This window comes from Salmo salar, chromosome ssa01 (genome assembly GCF_905237065.1).
Source record: "Salmo salar chromosome ssa01, Ssal_v3.1, whole genome shotgun sequence".
Lineage (NCBI taxonomy): Eukaryota > Metazoa > Chordata > Actinopteri > Salmoniformes > Salmonidae > Salmo > Salmo salar.
Window position 1 is genome coordinate 131,148,179 of NC_059442.1, and position 13,446 is coordinate 131,161,624.

At 41.9% G+C, this 13,446-nt stretch overlaps 1 pseudogene; it reads left to right on the plus strand.

Moving 5' to 3' along the window:
- The first annotated feature begins 9,196 nt into the window (after positions 1-9,196).
- The window catches only part of LOC106563293 (NAD(P) transhydrogenase, mitochondrial-like), a 30,681-nt pseudogene continuing 26,431 nt past the window's right edge, over positions 9,197-13,446 (plus strand).

Genomic DNA, 13,446 nt, shown 5'->3' on the forward strand with positions numbered 1-13,446 from the left:
GCAAAAGCAAGTCTCTTCTTCTTATTGATGTCCTTTAGTAGTGGTTTCTTTGCAGCAATTCGACCATGGAGGCCTGATTCACGCAGTCTCCTCTGAACATTTGATGCTGAGATGTGTCTTTTACTTGAACTCTGTGAAACATTTATTTGGGCTGCAATATGAGGTGCAGTTCACTCTAATGAACTTATCCTCTGCAGCAGAGGTAACTCTGGGTCTTCCTTTCCTGTGGCGATCATCATGAGAGCCAGTTCCTTAATAACGCTTGATGGTTTTTGCGACTGCACTTGAATAAACTTTCAAAGTTCTTGAACTGTTTCAGATTGACTGACCTTCATGTCTTAAAGTAATGATGGACTGTCGTTTCGCTTTGCTTATTTGAGCTGTTCTTGCCATAATATGAACTTGGTCTTTTACCAAATGGGGCTATTATCTGTATACCACCCCTACCTTGTCACAACACAACTGATTGACTCAAACGCATTAAGAAGGAAAGAAATTCCACTAATTAACTTTTAACAAGACACACCTGTTAATGGAAATTAATTCCAGGTGACTACCTCATGAAGCTGGTTGAGAGAATGCCAAGAGTGTGCAAAGCTGCCATCAAGGCAAAGGGTTGTTATTTGAAGAATCTCATATTTTTATTGGTTTAACACTTTTTTGGTTACTACATGATTCCATATGTGTTATTTCCTTGTTTTGATGTCTTCCCTATTATTCTATAATGTAGAAAATAGTAAAAAATAAAGAAAAACACTTGAATGAGTAGGTGTGTTTTACATGCTCCTAACCAACTGTGCTATTTTGTTAGTTTTTTGCGTTGTTTGTAACTTATTTTGTACATAATGTTGCTGCTACCACCTTTTAAGGACGAAAATAACTTCTGGACATCACAACAGCAATTACTCACCTCGAACTGGAAGAAGCGTTTTCCTTTAACGAGTCCAACGAGAAGGATATACTACTTTCCCGGGAACAGGCCCAAATCCCCATAATTTGCGTGAAGAAAAGACTGAGAAAAAGGGGGTGGAGGTCGGGCTGCCTTCTGAGAATTCGTAGGCGAGCAAGTAAACTCCCACTGCCATCCGTTCTAGTGGCTAACGTGCAATCATTGGAAAATAAAATTGATGACCTAATATTAAGATGATCCAACCAACGGGACATTAAAAACTGTAATCTTATGTTTCACCGAGTCAAGGCTGAACAACGACACGGATAATATAGAGCTGGCGGGATTTTCCATGCAGCGGCAGAACAGAGAAGCTATGTCTGGTAAGACGAGGGGTGTGTGTGTATTTGTCAATAACAGCTGGTGCGCGATGTCTAATTTGAAAAAAGTCTCGAGGTATTGCTAGCCTGAGGTGGAGTACCTTATGATAAGCTGTAGACCACAATATCTACCAAGAGAGTTCTCATCTATATTATTTGTGGCCGTCTATTTACCATCACAGACCAATGCTGGCACTAAGACCGCATTCAACCAACTCTATAAGGCCATAAGTAAACAAGGAAATGCTTATCCAGAAGCGATGCTCCTGGTGGCCAGGGACTTTAATGCAGGTAAACTTAAATAAGTTTTACCACATTTTTACCAGCATGTCACATGTGCAACCAGAGGAAAAAAAATATAGACCACCTTTCTCCATACACAGAGGTGCATACAAAGCTCTCCCCCGCCTTCCATTTGGCAAATCTGACCGCAATTCTATCCTCCTGATTCCTGCATACAAGCAAAAACTAAAGCAGAAAGTACCAGTAACTCGCTCAATATGGAAGTGGTCAGATGGCGCGGATGCTACGTTACAGGACTGTTTTGTTAACACAGACTGGAATATGTTCCGGATTCATCCAATGGCATTGAGAAGTATACCACCTCAGTCATCGGCTTCATCAATAAGTGCATTGATAAACTTTGATTTGATTGATCGACGATGTCATAACCACAGTAACCGTACGTACATATCCCAACCAGAAGCCATCGATTAAGGCAACATCCGCATCAAGCTAAAGGCTAGAGCTGCTGCTTCCAAGGAGCGGGACACTAATCCGGAAGCTTATAAGAAATCCCGCTATGCCCTCAGACGAACCATCAAACAAGCAAAGCGTCAATACAGGATTAAGATTGAATCCTACTACACTGGCTCTGACGCTTTTCGGATGTGGCAGGGCTTGAAAACTATTATGGACTACAAAGGGAGACCCAGACGCGAGCTGCCCAGTGACGCGAGCCTACCAGATGAGCTAAATGCCCTTTATGCTCACTTCTGAAGCATGCACGAGTCTGGATGACTGTCTGATACCACTCTCGGTAGCCAATGTGAGCAAGACCTTTAAACAGGTCAACATTCACAAAGCCGCAGGGCCAGACAGATTACCAGGACGTGTACTCAGAGCATGCGTGGACCAACTGGCAAGTGAATTTTCTGACATTTTCAACTTCTCCCTGACCGAGTCTGTAATACCTACATGTTTCAAGCAGACCACCATAGTCCCTGTTCCCAAGGAAGCGAAGGTAACCTGCCTAAATTATTACCGCCTCGTAGCACTCACATCGGTAGCCATGAACTGCTTTGAAAGGCTGGTCATGGCTCACATCAACAGCATTCTACTGGATAACCTAGACCCAGTCCAATTCGCATAGTGCCCCAACAGATCCACAGATGACACAATCTCTATTGCACTCCACAATGCCCTTTCCCACCTGGACAAAAGGAACACCTATGTGAGAATGCTGTTAATTGACTACAGCTCAGCATTCAACACTATAGTGCCCACGAAGCTCATCCCTAAGCTAAGGACTCTGGGACTAAACACCTCCCTCTGCAACTGGATCCTGGACTCCCTGACGGGCCGCACCCAGGTGTTAAGGGTTGGCAACAACACATCTGCCACTCTGATCCTCAACACTGGGGCCCCTCAGGGGTGTGTACTTAGTCCCCTCCTGTACTCCCTGTTCACCGACGACTGCGTGGCCAAACACGACTCAAACACCATCATTAAGTTTGCTGATGACACAACAGTGGTAGGCCTGATCACCGACAACGATGAGACAGCCTATAGGGAGAAGGTCAGAGAACTGGCAGTGTGGTGCCAGGACAACAACCTCTCCCTCAATGTGAGCAAGACAAAGGAGTTGATCATGGGCTACAGGAAAAGGCGGGCCGAACAGGCCCCCATTAACATCGACAGGGCTGTAGTGGAGCGGGTCTAAAGTTTCAAATTCCTTGGTGTCCACATCACCAACGAACTATCATGGTCCAAACACACCAAGACAGTCGTGAAGAGGGCTCAACAAAACTGAAACTGATGCTGAAAAGATTTGGCATGTGTCCCCAGATCCTCAAAAAGTTCTACAGTTGCACCATCGAGAGCATCCTGGCTGGTTGCGTCACTGCCTGGTATGGCAACTGCTCGGCATCTGACCGTAAGGCACTACAGAGGGTAGTGCGTACGGCCCGGTACATCACTGGGGCAAAGCCTCCTGCCATCCAGGACCTATATAATAGGCGATATCAGAGGAAAGCCCATAAAATTGTCAGAGACCCCAGTCACCCAAGTCATAGACTTTCTCTGCTACCACACAGCAAGCGGTACCAGAGCGCCAAGTCTAGGACCAAAAGGCTCCTTAACAGCTTCTAACCCCAAGCCATAAGATTGCTGAACAATTAATCAAATGGCCACTGGACTATTTACATTGACACCCCCCCATTTGTTTTGTACACTGCTGCTACTCGCTGTTTATTATCTATGCATAGTCCCATCTATGCATAGTCCCACCCATTCCTACATGTACAAATTACCTCAACCAACCAAACTGTTCTTTAACTGCACTGTTAGTTAAGGGCTTGTAAGTAAGCATTTCACGGTAAGGTCTACACTTGTTGTATTTGGCGCATGTGACAAATAAAGTTTGATTTGATTTGTTTTACTGTACATAGAAGCGAGTATTTGAAAGAGAACGTCTGTAAAGTCTGAACAGTTAGAAGTTTGTTAGAAGGTAAGTGTTCTTCTACATAGAAGATAATAGGAAATCCCAGGACAAAGTGTCTATAATACTGTAATAAGTTCAGATAGTAGCGGTCACAAACTCCAAATTCCACACAGTTGTCACTGCAAGTTCGATATTTATTTCCCACTGTGCAAATAATTTCTGTGCATTCTTATAAATTCCATTGTTAACAGGTTTTTGCTTGGCAGACATTTTTTTTACTGACATTTGTCAATAAAACTGTTTATGTAAAAGTGTTTTGTGATGCACTAGTAGCCTTGGTTGTCCTGAAAAGAAAATGGTAAAACACTTCAATGTGAGGCTAAATATTAGGGCATAACAAGCAGATAAATTAAAGTGGTAAAAAAAAACCCGCTATTGGTTATTTAAAGGCAACATCCATTTAAAGCTGAACTAGCTAACACCCGCGGTAACCACACATTCCTAACATAGAGACAGTTAAGAAAAAACAGGAACCAACTCTCTGCACTACATGTAAGGAGAGATAAAACCAAAGACATAAAGAAATGGTATCATCTTGGATATGAGTCTCCTAGCTTTGTCATGCTGAGTTTGACTGTAAGCTACAGTATTTCAACTTCAAGGTATCAATTAGCATCAGGTAATGTGCTATTATCTATTCACACACTTATTTACACACTTCTATTTTTCCAGTCATTACCTTACCAAGTTTGGTTGGGGAATTTGATCTAATGGCACCAGACCCATGTCTGACCTACAACTAGCATGAATACAATAAAACAATGTGTATGGAGAGAAACTGCAGGGTTTTACTATTTGGTGTATTCACAACATTTGCATTTTATGTTCCCAGTCAAATCTCAAATCTTGCAAGGGCAGCTTCCACATCGGCAGATGACGGGATTGGCCCAGTTTAAAGGCCTTCGAGTACCTAAATCTGTCCGACACTACCACCTGCTGGAGACATAATATCTTACACCAAATACCACAGACATCCATATTTGGGTTTCATAAACCACAATTCAATCCATGGTTTTCATATGAGCAGTGGTGACCAGTCAATCAGGGCATGGTCCAAACACACCAAGACAGTCGTGAAGAGGGCACGACCAAACCTATTCGCCCTCATAAGGCTGAAAAGATTTGGCATGGGTCCTCGGATCCTCAAAAGATTTTACAGCTGCACCATCGAGAGCATCCTGACAGGTTGCATCACTGCCTGGTATGGCAACTGCTCGGCCTCCGACCGCAAATATTGATATAATAATCATAAAGTAAACATGCAGTTTATTAGGCTTCAGATGAAATAAATTATAACTGCATTGCTGGGTTTAGAACTGGCAAGAAAGGTATTTCACTGTACATGTGACACTAAAACTTGAAATGAAAATTAAATAAGTTATGAACTTCCCAGGGTGGTAAAAGTGCAAGTTGATGAGCTTGATGCTCCTTTCCAATAAATATCGACGGTCTTATTCTGGTGACATGATCATAGATGCTTGGCTGCCGTTTGACAAATAAAAATAATCTCACTCTTTTGTCCAAAATAATCTCATGTAGGCCATCTGCGCAGTGTGCACACTATAGCTGCATTTGTCAGAAAACCTTCAGTTAACTTGTATTTTTTATTCGGTACATGGGAATTTAGCTGCAAAGTGTATTTTTATGCATACCCGCGGGAGGTAGGTGTGCTGAGTGTGCTGCAGCACCCCCTGAAAAATCAGAAAAAAAATTAAACAAATAAATACATCGGAATAAAAATTGCGCATGTTTTTATACAGATTTTTTAATATTTGCATGAAAATCTATTGCCAATTGGATGGAAACCTAGCTAATGTTGCACATCACTATCGACATCTTGTCACGGCTGTCGAAAGGATCGGACCAAAGTGCAGCGTGGTTGTAGTTCCCCATTTTATTAAATCCGTGAAACTTTGCAAAACATAAATAACTAAATTTACAAAACAACAAACTGTGACGCAGAGAGAAACAAACACTACTCAAAAGATAATCACCCACAAAAACAGGTGGGACAAACATCAGCTTAAATTTGACCTCCAATTAGAGACAACGACGACCAGCTGCCTCTAATTGGAGATCATACCAAACAAAACCAACATAGAAATTCAATACTAGAAACTGAACATAGAAATACAAAAAACAGACAAACACCCCCTGTCACACCCTGACCTACTCTACCATAGAAAATAACAACTTACTATGGTCAGGACGTGACACATCTCAAGCCAAGAGAGATAGAAAGGAAGGCAGACAGGCAGAGTACAGAGATTAATGCAATTGAAAGAAACAGAATTTTCAGCAGGATATTTTCTACTGTTTTTATTTGTTGGCTTTAGGCCTATGTATTTCACTTAGTTGATGATTGACGTTATAGGCCTACTTCTGCATTGGCCTATAGGCTATCTCTGAGTTCCATGTAATTTATTTGTGGATATGTAACAAGCGTCATTGTATGTGGACCAAAACGCAGCTCCTCCTTCAGGCGCTTGTACTCCCCAGCCTGGTGCCATGGTCCCTTTCCATCCAATATCTCCTCCCATGTCCATAACTCCAAGTAGCTCCTCTGTTGCTCCTTCCTCCGCTGCTTGGTCCTACTTTGGTGGGTGGTTCTGTAACAAGCGTCACTGTATGTGGACCAAAACACAGCGGGTATATTTATCATCTTCTTTTTTTGAAGAAAAACCAAAACACTTGAACAAAACAAACGACGAAACAGTCCCATCAGGTACACAGACTAAACAGGAATCAACCACCCACAAACACAAGAGAAAACTATCCCACTTAAATATGGCCTCCAATTAGAGGCAATGACAACCAGCTGTCTCTAATTGGAGGTCGTTCCAAAACCCCAACATAGAAATAGAAAAACTAGAGAAACACATAGAAATAGAATAACATAGAACAAAACCCCCAAAACCCGAAACACACTAAACAAACACCCCCTGCCACGCCCGTACCAAACTACAATAACAAATAACCCCTTTTACTGGTCAGGACGTGACAGGATAATGGATAATCCTGGAAATGGTGGATAATCCTGGAAATAATGTGGAAGTTTTCCCGAGACATTGTTGCACGGAAAAGTTCTCTGCCAGTTTCTGCATCCCACAGGGATTCTGTGGATTCCCCATTGGATCTGAAAACACCGGCAAGGATAAGAACCCCAATGTATGCATTTAAATGAGTGGTCCTTCCATCTCTCTCCAAAAACACGCCTTCCCTCCAAATTAGTGCAGTCCAGAATGATTTTGTGGATGGTGTCTGGGATGAACAGTTCAAAAGAAGACTATGTCCCACTCATGAGTAACCGCCATCCATGTCGGCCCTGGTTGCATCCTTATCACATTGGCAGCCATGCGGGGTGGCTCATTCCTTGGGCAATAAGACCATTCAATTTCACATTTTTTTTTACATCCATATTTTTTTTTACATCCATATTTCTCCTCCTGCAGGCTGGCTGGCTGAGGGTCAATCTCATCATCATCTTTCAACTCCCTATCAGACTCTGAATTGACAGAGACAGTCTTCCACACTAGCTTCTCTCTCCGCAAAAATGATTTCTAAGGTCCTCTGAGCAGAGATAATTTTTGCCATACTGATTGATTGTGGTAAGGAGCCACGCATGCAAACCTATTTATTTGTTGTGTTCTCCCACAATTGTGGTAAAAAAAACTAGTTTTTTTAGTTTTATTTACAATGTATTAAAATAATGTAGCGAAATAATGTATTGTAACAACATTGTGCAGGTTCCTGCAAGACATTGTGTAGTTTCACACAATACAAAGGGTAAAGAGTGCGAGAAAAGCAGAAGACAGGCAGACCGGCAGGGAGACAGCACCAAGAACTTGTCTATGTTGAAACAGCAGGCCCAGGGAGGAGGAAGAGAGTGGCACACAGCAAACCTTTTAGTTTAATTTTTACTGGTTTTCATCTACACACACACACACTTTTCCACACTTTTATTACCCTCAGGTCTTGTGGACCCGAACACCACATATGTAATATAAATGTGCAGGGGGATGCACAGTGTACACTCAATGAAAACATGTTCACAGAAAATGAACCAAGACCAATGAGTCTCAGGTTGAAAAAGTATTAATTGTATCATTTTTCTTTTAGTAAACATTGAAAATGGGTCCCAAAGACCCGAACACCACACACGGGTTAAAGTCTACTGTACTGTACTCTACTGTATCATACTGTACGGTAATCTACTAAATAAAACTCTATTGTCTGGTTCAGTACCGTACTGTACTCTACTATGCTCAACTGGACTGAACTGTGCCGTACTGTACTGTGCTGTTCAAACTTGTGAAACATAGCCTAGATGTCTATGATTCGTTCATGAGATTTGGTCTGGTCCGGACCGATCAAATGTGTAATTGTTTAGGGGCAGAGCTCATAATCATAATACCCAGTATGCTTTGCAAGTTTTTGTTTTCATATTCACTTTTTTGGAATTAAGCAGATGCTCTTATCCAGAGAAACTTACAGTCACACTGGGCAAAAAGGGTCAATATCAACTAAGGTAGTTTCTCCTACCAGCTGAGCTTGTTTTCTGTGTATAATGTGCAGCACAGCTGATTGGAGAAACCATTCGAGTTGCACAAAATGGAATATAACGTTGCTGATAAAGTTAGGAATTACTCAATTTCATTTTCACAACATCTAAAGACCTACATCACTACACTGAGAGCTTTGCCGTTTCTAAAATGACCTATTTGTTCATGTTTTCCATAGCTCCCATACTGCAGAAGGAGCAATGAGGAAGTCTATTGCAGGTGGTCTAATTTTCTCAAAACCAAGTGAAATCCCTTCTATAACATGCCATTTACATCAAAAGTAGAGATTTGGCTCAAAAATAGTGAGCCAATCCTTTAATGAGATTTGAAAGTGTGACGTAGCTAATTCTCCAGATGGTGGCAGCAGCTGCATTGAGAATTTGAAGCAAGTTTTCCTGAGGACTGTAGATTCCTTCCATGTAATTCAAAGGGTGGGATAATAGGACAAAGCACTGTTTCTTCATTTTTTTTCTCTCCAGATTCAAAGATTTAAATCTCACCAGCCCAACCATTGTGTAACAAATTGTTTACTACCTGGATATCTTAAAACAATCATACAAACTAAATACGCTCCTGCAGTGATGCTGTAGAATGTATCAGGGGCTTTCATTAAGCGCCCTCACACCCTACTGCCAGCGCCCCCATGACGTCCCCTGTGCCCCTTCCCAGAGCGGCAGCCCTAGAGCAGTTCAGGTCGCTGGGAGCTCAGACTCTGGAGGTGGACATTAAGGAGGCCGGTGACGGCTAAGGCAGCTACTCTAAGGAGATGTCCAAGGAGTTAATCGAGGCTGACATGAAGCTGTTTGCCAAGCAATGTCTGGAAGTAGACATCCTCCTCAGCACGGCACTCATCCCTGGTATGCATAGTGACCACCAAGCACACACCTCATTACCGCTATCCTCTCCCATAGAGACAAATCTGTATCGCTTTGTCTTGCTTTACATCTTCCTCTGCACTGCTGTCCTCCTAGTCTGATCTCTTTGTGTTCTGGCCTACTCCATTGTCATCGTCAAGCCATAAGGAGTTGGCAAGAGAGCAGAAAGACTGGCAACCAGTCTGTTGTCATCCCTGATTTCACCCCTTCGTCGTTCTTCCTGATCATGTACGAAGTGCATGTACTGCTATCATCAGCTTTTATCTGTCCAATCCTCTCAGGTTCTAAGCTGCTTTAAGGCTTCATCAGCTCAGTTACCTAGCGCAGTTAAAGTAGTGGTTAGGCCCTATCCATCTGGTTAACTCTGCCCCTCAAGGCTGAGTTGGTATTATTCCCTTCCTTAATAGTGTTATAAAAGGATTTTTGAATTACTTCCTCATCTCTGTACCCCACACATACAATTATCTGTAAGGTCCCTCAGTCGAACAGTCCAGTTCAACCACAAAGTCCATGGAGGTTTTTCAATGCCTTGCAAAGAAGGGCAGCTATTGGTAGATGGGTACAAAAATGTAAAAAGCAGACATCCGTTTGAGCATGGTGAAGTTATTAATTACACTTTGGATGGTGTATCAATACAAGCAGCTACTACAAAGATACAGGCGTCCTTCCTAACTCAATTGCCGGAGAGGAAGGAAACCGTTCACAGATTTCACTTTGAACCAATGGTTACTTTAAAACAGTTAGAGTTTAATGGCTGTGATGGGATAAAACTAAGGATGGATCAACAACAATGTAGTTAATCCATAGTACTAACCTATTTGACAGAGTGAAAAGAAGGAAACCTGTACAGATTAAAAATATTCCAAAACATGCATCCTGTTTGCAACAAGGCACAAAAGTAATACTGAGGAAAATGTGGAAAAGCAATTCAGTTTTATGGGTGTGCTTGTAATCGACTGGGGAGTTTTTCAGGATAAAAAACTAACGGAATGGAAATCCTAGAGAAAAACCTGGTTTCCACCAGACACTGGGAGATTAATTCACCTTTCAGCAGGACAATAACCTAAAACACAAGGCTAAATCTACACTCGAGTTGCTTACCAAGACAGCAAATGTTCCTGAGAGGCCTAAGTTAGTTTTGACTTAAATCTGCTTGATAATCTATGGCAAGACCTGAAAATGATTGTCTAGCAATTATCAACAACCAATTTGTCAGAGCTTGAAGAATTATGAAAAGAATACTGGACAAATGTTGCACAATCCAGGTGTGGAAAGCTCTAAGGGACTTACCCGTAATCGCTGCCAAAGGTGAATCTAACATGTATTGAATTTTTCTTCTGCTTTGACATTACATAGTATTTTGTTTAGATTGTTGACTAATCAAAAGAGAACCATCGTACTCTCCCAGAAGCTTGCTGATGCGTAAAACCCGCAAATTCAGACAAACAAAAATTATTTGTGGTGGGCTATGATGTATTTACGTGAGCGGACACCTGGGGCAGTTGATTTGTGAGTTGCCTTTCGTGCCCGCTCCCATACCCTAGAATTCTGTATTTCTTTGTAACTCATTTGTATACAGGTAGACCAGAAAAGCCACATCCCTGATTGGCAGAGGAGTGGCAACCCTGATTAGAGGCACCTGCTGCTCATCAGTTGTTCAGTACAAGTGCTGTTTTGAATTAAACAAAATTGTACCTAGAAGGTGAAGCCGAAACGTCTGTGTACGCAATCCCCGATGCAGTGAAAATAATTAAAAAATAATAATAATGAAGTAAGCTTTATGCGACATCTTTTAGAGTGCCAAGCCATTACAACTTTTTGTGTGTAGATCATTGACAAAAAAAAAAAACATTTTTAATCCCACTTTGTAACATAACAAAATGTGGAAAAAGTCAAGGGGTGTGAATACTTTCTGAAGGCACTCTCTCTTGTCATACGTTGTTTACATTGGTAGACGGCCTTGATAAGATATGCAGCTGTAGTTGTGAATGACATTTTCCTTTCCACTGACATGGCATGCGGTGTCAAAGTCATTGATGTTATGTAATGGTCCCATGTCTAGAACATGTTATCCTGTCCCCTATACTAGCACTACAGGTCCTGTTGGGTGGGCAGCAGTGATGCAGTACTCAAAACCGGTCTTGGTCTCGAGACCACATATTGAGTGTCTCTGTGTCGGATACGTTTTTATTCGGTCTTGACTCGGTCTCAGACAGTGAGGACTCTTCATTTCTTCTCGAGACCAGCCAAGACCAGTGGAGTAAAAAACACAATTATCAGCTTCTAGTCATTCAGCGCAAAAAAAAGTTCAAATATATACACTCCTTTCTTGAAATATTAATCTTATCACCTATTGAAACCTGGGATTCCTACTTTACTCGTAACTTTACTTTAATTTACTTTTGTGGGAAAACTATTGCTCGCTATTGCACAATGGCTTGCTGGCCTTAGAAAAGGCAGACCTTTTTGTATACATGGACCATTACAAAATGTGATTGGTTGATTCCACTGTCACTCCAATAAATTACCCTAATACAATTTATTGGCAGATGCTTTTATATCAAGCGTCTGATGGCCTAGCCAATGGCTGATTTGGCTAGCTAGCTAGATTTATCTCCCCAGAGACCACCAAAGAAAAATCCAGATTGGATATTTTTGGGGTATTTTTTTTCTTCAACTGAAGAGATTAAATCGGAACATCATTGAAAATAATAATATGATTATTTTATAAATCCTTAGCTCTTCTCTGAAGGCGTAGAAGGCCCATTGTTCCCCACTGTGTTTGGGTTAGTAATCATTGGTAGAGTGGCTCTATTTTCCCTCAGGATGCATTATTTACCATTCTGAATGTCCAAAGAGTCCATATGTTGTTCTGAAACATGAACACAGAAATACTGGAAATTTTGAACTCTTATTATGGTGTTGATTTGACAATTACAATCATGGTCTTGTTATGGTCTTGAATTGGACTTTCATTTTTCTGGTCTTGGTCTTGTCTCAGACCCCTCGTCTCCCCCCGGTCTCGGTTTTGCCTCGGTCTCGCCCCCCTCCGGTCTTAGTCTTGAATCAGTCTCGCTTTAGGTGGTCTCTAACACAACACTGGTGGAGTGACTGACTCCTTTGGTCTAGTCTACACAAGCCTAGCCTAGCCTGATCACTACTGCTGTGTCATATTCTGACCAGTTCAACTTGACCTTGGAAGAGTTTCTCTGTGTTATCATGACATCCGTTTACTTTGAAGCTAGTTTAAACTTCAGAAAGAACCCGAAAACATTGCCTAGCATAAACCGAGAACAACAAATTGCAATTTGTTTATTTGCCAGGGTTTGATTAATTGTCATTAAATCTACACTTTAAGACATTGTTGTACAAAATGCTGTGCTGATTGAGCACCCTGCTGGCACTGCAGACAAGAAGCTTATTCAACATGGTGTTGACCTCTCTGACCATGGTGCTGTGTCCTCAGATCGCAAGGCTCCCATCCTGATCACCAAGAACATGGTGGAGAGCATGAAGGATGGCTCTGTGGTGGTGGACCTGGCTGTTGAGGCTGGAGGAAACATCGAGAAAACCGTGCCTGGAGAACTCTCTGTACACAAGGTCAGTCAAGACAATCTGTTATTATTCTCATCTTCAGTTTCATCATTTGTTTCTCTTTTGACACCGTGGTGAACCTGCTTATGTCCGTATCATTTGGATTGCCTAGACCTGGTACCACAAGGTTACCTACTAAAATAGTGTAAATCCTTTTCTAAAAGGTTGATGAAAGAAGAATCCACAATTTGTCTTTCAGTAAAATAGCTGCTTCTGTTATTTTTAGGGTGTGACCCATATAGGCTTCGCTGACCTGCCCAGCCGCCTGCCTACCCAGTCCAGCACCCTGTACTCCAACAACCTGACCGGACTCATCTGTGCAATCAGCCCTTCCACTGAGAACTTCCACTATGAGGTCAAGGAGCAGTGTAACTACGGCACTATGGACCATGTCATCAGAGGATCCGTTGTCATGCAGGTGAGG